Raw genomic sequence first — 12,599 nt, forward strand, 5'->3', positions numbered from 1 at the left:
CGTTTCTTTTTCAGACTAATTTTTTTATTTTGGTTCTATATAGTATTTTTGATGCTGGTTATGAAAACAGTTTGTAACTCGTCTTCCTATAAACCATATTTTTTTACCATATTTTCTTAGTATACTCGTCGACGACTGAAAAAGAACATTTTGTGAAAACGAGTATACACGTTTCTGCCGGGGAAGGGGTTAAGCAAACAGGGAATTTATTGGAAGGATAAAAAAATAAAAATAAAAAAATAAAAAATAAAAAGCTCACAGTATCGAAGCAAAGCTTGGACTCCGGGCATGAAACATAAGAACTCCAGAGAGTTTAAGTAGAAGGAAATACAGTGTTGCCCCAGGGACTGATGCTGTAATGAGTCAACTCCGATAATTAACAGCCTTTCATCATTTTGCTCATAATTCAAATTTCAGGCAGAGAATTTCCAACTGGCCTTCCTTGACCATCAGTCTGTATTCTGGGGGAGAAATATCATTTCCAAATGGAAACTCAGGTGCTGTTACCCAAAGAAACTGAAATGGATGCTGAACAGCCCCAAAACAAAATAAACACTCTAGTAGATGTATATTCTTCTGTCACCTTTACTAAGACACCAGAGACTATATTCTTTATTTAAAAATTACTCTGTTTCTCCGCTTCCTTCTATCTCTCCTGTGACCAACTCTGACTGTAACCATCTTAAAATCTCCACCAAAATGTCATAGTTTGTCATTTTGCTCTCTTCTCAGCCCAAATCCAAACTTCATGAAAAAGCATAATCTCCCTCTACACAACCCATTCTGGCTGAGGACTTCCCTGGTTCGCCCCCTGGACCCTCCCCAGCGGATCTCCACCTGGATCACCTGGAGTATTTGGATCTATTTTGTGATTGGTGAGGGTGGGAGCTAAGCCGAGCTGCTTGTCCAACACAGCACGGTCCGTGAGAACCCGAGGAAACCCCGGGACTCCTACCTGATCTAGCCGAGCGCCACTCCCTCCTCAGCAGGAGGGCTCCTTAGGGGAGCTGCTACCTGAACACCAGAGAGTAATGAAAGTCCGTAACGCACAGTGAGCCATTTTAAGCAACCGGATTTGAAGTAACAATTTCAACAGAAATGTGTGCTGGGGAATGGGGACTTGGCTCCGGAGCTGCACACTGGGGCCGTGTTTATGTGAGTCAGGAGAAGGCCTGGCGCTGAAGCCACGCTAGCACATCGTGGCTGTGGAGCGCGCCCGGCACAGGCTGGCCCTCCAGCGTGGGAGGCCGTGGGCCAGCTGGCACGGTTCTTTCCAAAGGCACCACACCCCTGGTTTTCAGGGTGTCCTCACACCTCTGGTTCCATTGCAAAAGTGCACACCCGTCGGCAGCCGGCAACCTGGGGGTGGGGGAAGTTTCCCAGCTCTTCTTGATTTTCCAAGTTCTGACTTCATTTTTCTCCAGGGCATTTTCGCCTCATTTTTCTGACTACGAAGGACTGCAGCTGTTTTATTTGGCTCTGATTGTCCTTAGAAAACGGGAGTCTAAAGCTGCCTGTTCATATTCAGAAAATGTTAATTTAAGTTCTGGCTTTATAAGTTATTAATTGTTTGAGTTTGGGAAAAACCACTCAAACTTCTCCAAATTGTAGTTTCCCCATCTGTTAAAAAAAAAAAAATTAAAAGTCTGATCTGATCTACTTTAGGTTATTGTGAGGATCAAATGTCATAATTTTTTACCATTCCACTATAGGTTTCCTATATGTTTCTGATAAAATTACATAGGTTCTTTAAATATATTAACCACTTTAAGATGTCTGGTCTGTCTTTGCCTTTAATTCTCTTTAGGTTGCTTCAAAAATGTAAAAAATACTAAGTGCAATGATTATAAAAATAATACATAAATACTGTATTTTTTAATAAAGAGCTATTTCAAAATAATTCAACTTACCCATAAACTCACCAGTGTACATTTGGGAATATACACTTATCATTTGACTAACCATATACTAGCATATATTTGTGAAAACATACATATTTTATAACAAAAGTAGGATCAGAAATACATGCTGTTTTATAAACTTCAATTTCATGTTTCAAATATGGATATGTGAAAACAGTTTTTAAGAAATGAGATGCTTGCAAACATTCCCTATTACTGACAGTATAATAAGTATTTTTACTATTGATCCAGCAAAACTTAATAGTTTTCCTAGGATAGTGATTAAATTTGAGATTGTGTTTCCATTCTTAAAAATAAGCATTTTTAAAAAATATATATTTTTTTATTGATTCCAGAGAGGAAGGGAGAGGGAGAGATAGAAACATCAATGATGAGAAAGAATTATTGATCAGCTGCCTCCTACACGCCCCCTACTGGGGATCCAGCCGGCAACCCAGGCATGTGCCCTGACCAGGAATTGAACTGGTTCATAGGTTGAGGCTCAATCACTGAGCTGCACAGGCTGGGCAAAAGTAAGTATTGTTTTTAAAAGAAAATCAGCTAAAATTTATAGGATGCTGACAGCTAAGCAAAGACCGCAATGCCTCTGAAAGGGACTTGCACATGTTAATGTGGTAAAGTACTATGCTGGAAGAATGGAAGCCTGGGTAGTGGAGTCCTATATATTGGATTAGATTCCTAGCTCCGTCCCTTTACATCTCCCTTTTTCTGCTTATTAACAAAACAAACGACTACAGTTCTACCTTAAAACAATATTTTTATTTAATACTTAAAACATAGAGTACCAGTCAATATATTACTACAATTATTAATATTCAATCATAGACATTTGTAATAGAAATAGGCCTTCAAAAACATCAAGCCCTAACTGGTTTGGTTCAGTGGATAGAGCATCGGCCTGCGGACTGAAAGGTCCTGGGTTTGATTCCAGGTCAGGGCACATTCCTGAGTTGTGGGCTCAATCCCCGGTGTGGGGCGTGCAGGAGGCAGCCGATCAATGATTCTCTCTCACATCCATGTTCCTCTCTCTCCTTCTCCCTTCCCCTCTCTCAAAGCTAAGGCCAGAGAGTGGAGGTGAGTCAAGATCTCGTTCTGCCTTATTTCCCACCTGCCATGTTCTATGGCATTATTTGCAGAGCATGTGTAGGTCAGGATCTTTTAGCTTCAACACAATTTCTAGGTCACTGCAGCTGGTGGAATTTCCTTCTGTCCTCTGGAACATGGTCTCCTGTTATCCATAGCCTCTAGGGTCCTTATTGATTTAGGCTTATATATATACCAGTAATCCCCTAATGCCATGATTTTTAAATGTTTTCATCTCATGACAACGTAAGCTAATTGCTAAAGTTCTGCGGCACACCAAAAAATATATATTTTTGCTGGTCGAACAAAAAAGTAGGCATAATTTTGAGTCATTCACACTGAATGGCTATTGTGTTGGCTATTTTCATTATTTTATTTGACAGTCTAATGCAGTGGTCGGCAAACTGCGGCTCGCAAGCTTGAGTGTCGTTTTTCCACAAAATACCACGTGCGGGCACACGTACAGTGCCATTGAAACTTCATGGCCCATGCGCAGAAGTCGGTTTTCGGCCTGGGCGAGTCTATTTTGAAGAAGTACTGTTGATATTTGGCTCTGTTGACTAATGAGTTTGCCGACCACTGATTTAAGGGAAAAAAGGTCAGAGCCCCTGATTGGTAAATAGTCAGGTATCTCAGATTTTAAAAATCCTTCTGGAATATTGGTTGAAGATCGCTGCCCCAATGGAATAATGGGAAAGGACATGTCACACAGAGTTTTTAGGGTGAAGCTGGTAGCACCACATCTAAGCAGGCACTGATAAATTAAGCAGTTGCCATTGCCTAGGGGTGTTTAAAACCTCTTGATCACAAATTACTGTTTTAAATTAGTTGCTCACAGTATTTCTAGTGTAAATAGATGTTAACTAGATATTTCTTTGGAAACTCAATGTATATCACTCTGTTGAATTACACAATTTCTTTTCATAAAAAAAATACTTGGGATTCTGCTACTCCACCCTCCATTTCTAAAGTTGTCTTCCTCTCATTAGAATACAGTCCTAAGGAGAATTTAACTGAGATGATTGGAGAAACAGGTAATGTAAAAAGAGAAAAATAATTTTGTTTTGCTTATGGACTTTTTTCAAATGATGCATCAGCTGGACTTGATTAGGTTGCTCCAAGGATAAAAGGGCCCATTGAAAATATCAGAGACATCAGCTTCTAGATCAGCGGTTCTCAACCTGTGGGTCGCGACCCCTTGGGGGTCGAATGACCCTTTCACAGGGGTCGCCTAAGACCATTGGAAAAGACATATATAATTACATATTGTTTTTGTGATTAATCACTATGCTTTAATGATGTTCACTTTGTAACAATGAAAATACATCCTGCATATCAGATATTTACATGACGATTCATCACAGTAGCAAAATTACAGTTATGAAGTAGCAACGAAAATAATTTTATGGTTGGGGGTCACCACAACATGAGGAACTGTATTAAAGGGTCGCGGCATTAGGAAGGTTGAGAACCACTGTTCTAGATGGAAAGAAGTGGAAACGGCAGCCAACTAGGCACTAATGACGTGTTGGGTCTATTTCCTTACAGAAAGCCTGGGAGTTTGAACTGCATGTAAATCTGCAAGCCACGAAACCAACATAGAGAGAGAAAACAAGGGTAGCGGCAAACCAAGAGGTTTCAATTAAATGGAAAGCTATGAACACAATTACATTGGGACCTCCTTCCAGGGCCCAGAATGCGGCCTCTGGCTCTGTCAGGGCTGGGCCTTGCTGTGGCTTATGTGCGAACAGCTCCACGCTGAGGGGCTTGCCGTCACTCTGTACTTCAAAGCTGTAAGTCAAGCTTCTCCAGTGACTTTAAAGCAAGTTAAATAAACACCCATCAGGGAAAAGAGGGAGAGCTGTGGCTGAGAGAAACAGAGAATTCCCCGAACCGGCGAGAAGCAGCAGATATTACAGAGACCCACGTCGTACACCCCCATTTGGCCGGGCCAAGGACATGACTTTCCCAAGTTTCTCAGAGCCAGGCTGTGGCGAGCACAGCAATACACCACCCCAGGTTCTCCTTCAAGATTGAACTTGCTGCTCAGCTAAGAGGAACGTGGCCAGCAATGAACCTCCAGCTGACAGCAACTTCGGGGGCACACTCATCTGCCTAGAACTGCTTTGCCCGCCGTCCTACCTTTCTCGGGACTGTCTGCGTCCAATGACCAAGCAAGCCGGGGTTGGAAAAGGTTGGCCATAATGTACACAGACAGTGTGGCTCCAGGTGGCCCTAATACATCAGAACCACGATGAAGTAAAAATAAATAGAAAAAGAGTGTGAAGTCGAGAAAAAATAATATCAGGTGACAGAATTAATATACAAAACACATTCTGTAAAGTCCTGTACACTTGCTAGCGGTCGGCTGCAAAATAAGAAATGTGCCCTCTGAATTAGTGATAAATGAACGAGTGAATGGAGGATTAAATAAAATATGTAAAGACTATAAAAATCACTAAGAAATGTATAAATATTTGAAGATATGCTGAAAAGACAAATCATGATTTAGGTTGTAAAGGTAATCATGAAACGATTCTTCCTGAACTAATTCATAAATGTAATGCAACACTAATGAAAATTCCAAAAGGTTTAAAAAATTGACAGAAATAGTCTGCAGTTTAACTGAAATTAAAAAAAAAACCAACAGATGAGAATAGCTACAATATTTTGAAAAACAAGAATAAGAAAGGGGAATTGCATTACCAGATTGAAATATGTGATGAAACAATATTAAAAATAATGTGAGAGATGGGCAAAAAAGAAACCAGATGATACCAATCACACTAAGTAAGAGAGAGAACTAGTCCCAAGTATAACATGAGAATGTAGTACAAATATCATTTATTGCTTTTGATGATTCTGAAATGTTGGTAGAATTTCAGGCACAGAATAGACGGCTTATTTCTAGGTCACACTGTGTTGGCTACGGCAGCTCACCGGGGGCTGAAGGATCCAAGGTGGCCTTGATCATGTGTCTAGTGTTTCATCTGGGTGGCAGGATTGGACTTGGATTAGCTGGATCTCTCTCTCTCTCTCTCTCTCTCTCTCTCTCTCTCTCTCTCTCTCTCTCTCTCCCCCCGTCAGTAATCTAGCATGAGTTTCTTTACATGGTGACTGATCTCAAGAGAACCAAAATGGAAGCTTCCCAGCCTTTTAGGCCCACACCTAGCAAGCACAACTAGAGCGGCATTCTGTTGGTCATGAAAAGGTATGCCAGCCCAGATTTTTAAAAAGGTAAATAGACTCAAACTCTTGATTGGAGGATTTTCATGTCTACACAGGAGTGGAGTCATCTCATGCCATTGCTTATATCCGCCTCTGCAAACAACCTACCACAATGAAGTTTATTATTGTCACACACACACACACACACACACACACACACACACACACATACACACACACGCGCGCGCCCAGTTGGTTTTGCAGGCTAATTCTACCAAATATTCTCTTCCAGGGAACAGGAAAATAAGAAATGTTTCCCAACTCATTTTATAATGCTTATATAACCTTGATTCCAAAAGCATACTGGAGTACTAAAAGAAAGGAAAATAAGCCGGTCTTATTTAAAAATATAAATTGAAAAGTACCTGAATAAAATATTATCCAATTCAATCCAGCAATGTATAAAATAAATACAGTGCCCAGTTTCAGATGAATTTACATCTGAAATCCCAATTAGTGTGATTCAATCAACTTTAACAAAATAAATGAGGAAAAACATTTTTTTAAAAAGCATTTCAACAGGTGAGAAAAAATTTTTATTGAAAAATAATTCATGATTTTAAAGAACTCTTAGCAAAACAAAGTGGACTTCTTTAATGTGATAAACAGAATCTACAGGAAGTCTACAACAATCACCCCAAATTGTGAGAAGCTGATGCATTCCTTTCGAAGCTGGAACGTGATAAGGACATGCACAATCACTACTTCTATTCAACATTGTACCAGATGCCCTGGCCAGAGGGGTAAGGAAAGAGATAAGTGGTATACATGTTGGAGAGGAAGAAACAAAACAATAACTATTTCCTGATGATATTTTCCCATTTAGAAACTCCAAGAAACTCTTCAAATAAACTATCAGAGCAAATACTATAGCTTAGCTAAGTGGTTGTATAAAAGATGGATATATAAATACAATTGCATTTTCAAACATTAATAATTCAATAAGGCTGGCATGGGTTACTGAAAATAACATAAAAAGTAGGTATATAATCAAAACAAAACATGTCTTAACCCCAAAGAAAACTATTTTGAATTAATGTTAATTTTTTAAAATAAAACTATTGGACTAGCAGAAACTATAGGTGAATGTCTAAGTAAATAGAAAGAGATTTTTCCAAGTATAAAAGCTATGGAAAGAGTCATAAAACAAATAATTGATAGTCTCCATAAAACATGTTAAATGATATTTTTAAATGTCAAAACACTTAAGTGACAAACTGGCAAAATAGCAACAAATAAGATAAAGATTAATACCCTTAATGTACAGAGCATACTTATAAATCTTAAAATCCACTGAAAAAACACTAATGCTCCGATAGAAATATTAGCAAAAAATATTCATTGAGTAAAAGTTTAGTCTCAATACAATAACAGTACTGTGTTACTTTTCAACCAACAAATGGAAAATAATACCAAAAAAGGTAATTTGTCTGCTATGAGATAGGTCCTTTCCTACACTGCTATTAGGAGTTGAAGTTGTACAACCATTCTCCATGCCATATTTACATAGCACAACATAGCTCTGTCTATACTTGACCCAGTATCTGGGTCTGCATCTAGTCATATAACCCAGATGAAAAATCATACATTCATATATTTCATAAATGCAAAATAGGTTAATATATTTTATATAATTATATTTAATACTAGAGGCCCAATGCACAAAATCCATGCAGGAGTAGGCCTTCCTTCCCCCAGCTGCCGGCACCGGCTTCCCTCTGACACCCAGGACCCAGGCTTCCCTCTGGCCGCCAGCAGGCACCTGGGACCCAGACGTCCCTCACAGCCCCAGCTTCATCCGGAAGATCATCCAAAAGGACATCTGGAAGGTCGTCCGAAAGGATGCCCAGTCTAATTAGCATATTACACTTTTATTATTATAGACATTACATCTTATTATATAATTATATATATATATACATATATTATATATATAGTAAATACAAAGTTATCCATAATAGTACTTGAACTATAGAAAAACTGGATATGCAACAAATACACAATGGTTAAATAATATATGACTTGCCAGTAGTTGACTTTAATATGTTTGGGAAGCCTTCTTCAAGGAGGATTTTATGCAAAAATCCAACATATAAATTAGTTAAATGTGGAGCTGCTATTTGAAAAGTGCAAGGGGAGCTTAGAGCCTGATCCACTCAATGGCCTCTCTCCCAATTCCTGCTCCCCCCAAGCCCTGGGGTGGCCCCCAAGACACTGCTAAGCATCCCTGAGTCTACATGGAAAACTGAAAAAATAACAACACTGCTATACAATATTATAAGACTATTGAATTCATTCCTTGACAAAATTGTAATGATGAGAGAAAAGCTCAGGCTATATTCTCACATTAAAAATTAATATACACAACTGCATTCTGTATGATCTCAACTAGACAAATATATATATGTAAATATCCACTGATTCTTTTTCTTTTGTTCTTTATAGTGATCCATAATTTTCAATTTTTCTACCAAGACCATGAAGTGCTTTCATAATTAGGGGGAAATGAAAAATTATTAACAAACGTGTAGTTTTCATTCAGAACCACTACTTCATGCTAGAATTATTATATGCATCTGTTGGAAAAAAAATATCTTGGAATTTTTAAGAAAAATTTTATTAGAAACAGCTAAAGAGCTCTCCAATAATCTACCTCTGGGACGTTCATCTTCAGTGTTATTCAGAGCACATCTGAAATCAATTACAGCCCCCCACTGGCTTCAGGAACCTCTGTGTGCCTCCAGCCACCTCCACAGCAAATTGCCTCAGCCGTGGTCAAAGTCAAAATTTCTCAGTTGCCTTGGTTAACCTAGAAATGTTTTGTGTAATTTGCTATTATCTGGAAGGAAAACAGTTGTTAGAAAATAAATCTTTTTTTGACTTTGTCTTGTTAAGAGGATGCCAAGAAATATTCTTCATTGTTAAGACAGACCAGAAGAAAAATAACAAATATTCAGAAATTAAATAGAATCTCCAAGAAAAATCACTGTGATTCCATCTCTAGATGCAGAAAGTAACGGGTTATTTGCTTTTTAACCTTTGAATGCTGAATAGGACATCTAGAAGGAGTGTAAATATGGATATAAGAAGAATTTTTATTTTTTCCTTCCTTCCTCCATTTAGAAAACATTGACCTAAAAATCTATAATATGAAGATATTGTAACTAGGGCCTAGGAACAGATTCATACAGAGTAGGGGTGAGGATGGAGGCAGAAATGTAAAGACATGAGTGTGGGCTGTTGAAGAGTGCAATAATAAAGGTGTGTGTAAGCTGTTCTGGAAATTCAAAAGAGAAAACCACTAATTTACTTTCCTAAGGGAGGAAGAACAAGCGAAAGAAATTATGAAGGGGATGTGAGGGGGAGTATGTTGCATACAAAGAAAATAACTGATCTATAATGACGCTCACTCTTCTCAAATGGTCCCTTACAGCCTCCAGGCAATTCAACTATATTTCTATAGCTCATTCATTCGCCTATTCTCTAAAATGACTAGTTTGCACCTTTTTCTCTCTCCTCAAACCTCCAACACTTCCTCCCCATCTTCTCTCTCAGATGATGAGCCTGCTTTCTTTTCCACTGAGAAAACAGAATAGAAAAAGAAAGATTGGTATGTGTGCCTTATTCTCCACCATCCCTCCTGTGGCTCTGGGTAAACTCTTGGCCTCTGAGCTGAGGCCAAGCCCTTCACTTGTGTGGAAGATCTCAGCTCTCCTGCCAACTCAAGAACACTGCTTCAGCAATTGTTTCCTCTCTCCCCTGCATCTTCAATTTCCCTCTCTAAGTCATTCACATCCGCATACAAAAATGCTAGATCTTAAAATAAAACCCTCAATTGACCTCCCATTCCCTCCCAGCTACCAGAACACATCTCTGCCTTCCTCAACTGAGAATGTCTATAAAACCTTGACTAAACATGGTGGCTCATTTCCCATTCTTCCCATTCCCTCTTGAATGCAATCCTATCAGGCTTTCCTCCCCAGCATCCACTGAAAGAGGTTTCATAAACATCCCGAGCCCATCTGCATCGCTCATACTCTCTGTCCTCCACATGCTTTGCACCACCACCATTTGACATTCCATACATTTACTTGCTTGTCTGTTGCCTAACTCTCCCAACTAAGCTATGGTCTCCAAAAACTCTACCCCAAGGGCCCAGAACATTGCCTGGCACATATCAGGTATTCGATAAATATCTGCTAAATAAATGGATAGGTGAGATAAATAAATTACTGTGCCTATGAGTATGCAATTATCAGGTTGGGGAGCAGAGAGTCATTCCCAAAGGTACCTGACTTTAAAATCATGTACCACACAGCTTCATGCTCCAACCAGGGTGTCTGATGGGGGGGGACTGGAATAGATGGCAGTATCATCTATGAAGTAGGGTCTATAGCAGAAGTAAGACAGAGAGTTGTGAAATCACTTAATAGTTTTCAAAATAAGCATAACATCAGGGAAACTGCCTGCTTACCTAGAGGGGAGTAATCAGGCAGCCTCGGGTATCTACAACGGGAGCAACCACACGACCTAAGCCGATGTCACAAAGCCCAAGCTTACACACAAGGACCTTAGCAGGTTCTCTCAGAGCCACAAATTCAGGGTTAGGTATTCCAGCCACAGAAGATTAAAAGCAAACAACTACGAGGATAGTGCTAGAGGGTGCACATCCCCACACATTTACACACAGAATTTCCAGAAGCCTTTGCAAGAACTTAACTGACTTACTGTGGTTTCATTCAGCCTTAGCACAGCCCTTCACCACTTAACAGTTCCTCACACCTCCACCGTGACTCTCCTGCAACAGTCGAATACAAGGGAGCATAAGGCAATCATTGTATAAATCTACACTCTGAGATTATGACCATAAGGCTACCTTCTTTTTAAGGTGACAGATAAATCATATATTTTGGAAAAGATAATTATAAAATCTTGACACAAGCTGTTTAAATCCTGTATTTAAAGTGATAAAATTTCAGGGGTAGGGGGTGGGACTCTATTTAATAGAAGATCTCAACTCCCAGTCATGCTGGATAAATGGGACATTAGTGTACTTGATTTTTATTTTTAATTTGTGTTTGACTCGTGCCAAAGTTATTTGAGAGGTAATAAATATACCACCACTCTGGCATCGTGGAAGTAACATCTGGTATCAACAATCCAACACAAGTTGGTATTAACTGGTCCAGGAAACAGGAGATTTCTTACTTTAGGCATTTGGTGGTCTTCTAAAGGGAGAAAATAGCCTTATTTGTGGGTAACTAACTATACTTTTTCCAAGTAAGGGATTGGTTTTCTGCGATTAGCAATATAGCGTTCTCAAAACTGGAAATACATTTAGCACTACCAAAGAAAATTCCACTAATCAGGCTGTTAACTCTGCAGACCAGAAAGAGAGAGAAATAAGAGGTTAATGTTAAAAATTTCTAATTTTTCCACCCTCATTAGCACTTCTGGTCTCAAATTTCACTGTTGACATTAGCAATAGAGCACTGAAGCCTGTTTTTGTCACACAGAGAAGATTTATTTAACTTGAAAGTCCTTCCCAGTTCACGTGGATTAAAACCATAGCTAAATACCTTGTCACATGTTTCTTATTGTGGGTAGGCATACATAACTTTCCAAAGAATAATTATTATTCCAGTGTAGACTTTGCCCAGACTTTCAAAAGCTGACTCTAGATCTTGAAAAACTAAAAAACTTGCTTATGATTTTGAATCAGCAAAAGATTGTGTTCAAAAGTAATATATGGAAAATAGAAAAATAAAGCTTTGAAACCAATTTCCCCTTCTCTTTGAGCCAGCTTCTAAAATCTATGGTAAAAAAGTATTTCATGGGAAAAAAACAAACACTCCATTCTTTCCCATATTCAGTAGTCCAAATATCAGATGAGATTCTTTTAAGATAGAATTTTTTTGCCTTGGGAGGAATGGAATGGTTTTCTAGATGTAGGATCATCACTCTATTTTCTAGCCAAATATTTTTAAAGTCCTTACAATCTGCTATCCAAACACATAAAATTTAAGGCAATATAACATAAGAGTTAAGATTGTAGGCTTTCATATCCCAAGAAATCAGAAACACCAATCAGAAAGGATATATACACCCCTATGTTCATAGCAGCACAATTTACAATAGCTAAGATTTGGAAACAGCCTAAGTGCCCAACAGCAGAAGAGTGGCTTAAAAAACTGTGGTACATCTACACAATGGAATACTATGCTGCTATAAAAAAGAAGGCGCTTCTACCATTTGCAACAGCATGGATGGAACTGGAGAGCATTATGCTAAGTTAAATAAGCCAGTCATAGAAAGATAAATATCACATGATCTCACTCATTTATGGAATATAATGAACAACATAAA

The 12,599-nt window shown here is 38.7% G+C and overlaps 1 protein-coding gene across 1 annotated transcript in view; it reads right to left on the minus strand.

Moving 5' to 3' along the window:
• Positions 1-11,027, minus strand: part of LPAR1 (lysophosphatidic acid receptor 1) — a 195,259-nt gene extending 184,232 nt beyond the window's left edge. Inside the window, exon 1 of the mRNA XM_015568774.1 lies at positions 10,962-11,027. The gene's annotated coding sequence lies outside the window, so the exon portion shown is untranslated. The remainder of the gene's footprint in view (positions 1-10,961) is intronic.
• Between the last annotated feature and the right edge of the window lie 1,572 nt (positions 11,028-12,599).

Source organism: Myotis davidii, unplaced genomic scaffold, assembly GCF_000327345.1.
Source record: "Myotis davidii unplaced genomic scaffold, ASM32734v1 scaffold64, whole genome shotgun sequence".
Lineage (NCBI taxonomy): Eukaryota > Metazoa > Chordata > Mammalia > Chiroptera > Vespertilionidae > Myotis > Myotis davidii.